This window comes from Symsagittifera roscoffensis, chromosome 9, assembly GCF_963678635.1.
Source record: "Symsagittifera roscoffensis chromosome 9, txSymRosc1.1, whole genome shotgun sequence".
NCBI lineage: Eukaryota > Metazoa > Xenacoelomorpha > Acoela > Convolutidae > Symsagittifera > Symsagittifera roscoffensis.
This window is the reverse complement of record NC_087070.1, coordinates 8,310,998-8,313,110: the sequence shown is the minus strand read 5'-3', so window position 1 is coordinate 8,313,110 and position 2,113 is coordinate 8,310,998.

Here is a 2,113-nt window from a genome sequence, read left to right as displayed (position 1 = left end):
GGTAAATATTACGATTTTCATTAATTTTGTACTTGGGTTGTTTTAAATATCTGCTCTTTGTCCTGGTTTCAACTCAGAGTAATGAAAACAGAGTTCACTGTCACTTTAAAATTAATTTTTGCTGGCGGCATAAAATATAGGAACTGCTGATAACAACAGGCAATACAGAAAAAAAAGAAACAAGTCTTTGCTTTGCTTCACTCACTGCATTTAATAGCTAGGCATATTGTCGGTCAATATGAACTGGTATTAATATTTTTCTTTCGGTTGAAACAAAATGGTATGATTTTCTATTTCTTTTCTTTCGGTTGAAACAGAAAAAGGGGGGTATTGACTTTTGTACATTAGTGGAATAACTAACATTAACATCGAATTATCACAGCAATAAACGCCAACTAAAAAAAGCGGAGTGAAATTAGCCAAATAAGCTCAATGAAGGGTCAATGAACAAGGAAGGAGAATGAAATCATCTTCTGATCACGTGTAGCTATTGCGTAATCGGTCATCGGATGAGGAAAAATAGGAAGAATTAACGGAAGTTAAAGACTGAAAATTACTGAACAATATATCAAATATTACGCCATGTGGATTGATTTGATTTTCGAGGTTTGGTTTGGCTTGGGTTGCACTGAAAATTATCCAAAAAGCCAACAATGGTTACTTTAATTTTTGATATATCATCAGATTCAATAAAAAATCTCAAACAAAATGTTTTTATGATGCTAGAAAACATCTTGATGTTTTTTTTCGGATTTTCTGATTTTTGTGAGCTTTTTTGCGAAAAATTGAATTTTGGAAAATTAAAGTGCACAATTCCGTGATCAGAAGAGCTTCAACTTCACACTGCGTTTGATGGAATGACACAACTAAAAACGCACTCGTAACTAAAAACCGAAAAGCTTTGCTCGTCACTTTTTAAGATTCTAGCACATTAGAGGTTTTGAACACTTACGACATCAGAAACATAAAGTATGACTCATGATGATAAGAGATGATATACGTACGGCAATTACAGTGCAAGAAAATGTGTAAAATTTACTCAAAGTTTTGAACTTGGGTATCAAAACAAATCTAAGCTAAATTATCACAACAACGATCAATAGCTGTTCTCAGTTGATAATCTTCGGCCAAAGTTTTACTCAATTTTTAAAAACGAATCCTCGTCACTGAATCGTAAAGCACTGAAGTTTGAGGCAACTTTAAGTTTCTTTCAACAGTTTCTAATATTATGTTTAGTTATCTTCAGTAATAACATTCCATAACTTATGGACCCAAACACAAAATGGACTGAAAAAACAGCACTTGACATCTGCAACTGATAGAATTTTTAGGATTTATCGTTCGAAAAAGAGGTTCCGTCGAGAATTGATTTTGGTTTAAAGCACGAATGTTTGACTGACTTTGAGCATATTTTGTTATAAAAAGATCTACAACTAAGTTTGGTTTGTTTCTAATAAGTTCTAATTAAACCATGGTACCATTACAACACGTAGGCATGTATGTATGTATGGTAATGTTCACAGGTAAAATTAAAGAACTGGCCGTGATATTACATAAATTCACTTACTATTAGCACAGGTTCAGGTAAGGAAAGTAGCTACCTCAGAAGGTTAAGACAACTGCTAGCTAGTCAGTAGGCCTCTAATGTCATCTTAGGTATAAAATTAAACTACTATAAAAGGTCCATACAAAACAGCACGTAGCACATAGGTAAGTTTTATAATGATTAACTGCAATTCTATTTAGGTGTGGTCCACTTTGTTGCTAAGGTTGGGGGAGGATGGGTTTAGTGGTGGGGGGGGGGGGCTAAAAGGGTGGGGGGACAGGAAAGGCGTGGTACATTGCATGTGCCGTCTCCTGAGTTTAAGGCCTGAGCAAAGTTGTCGCCAGAAAGATGTCTAAAGAAACAAATACGTCACGTCAAATTATTACATATAGAACACAATAACATTGCTAGCTAGCACAAAAACACTCCACGTTCAAAACCTTCTTCCTGTATTTTTTCCTATTTTCCGCGAAAATTTAACTGAAAAATCAAGCAAAAAACTGAAGACAAAATTTTTTTATTTAATTTTTTGAGAAACATTGAATTTGTAAAAAAAACCACATTTTT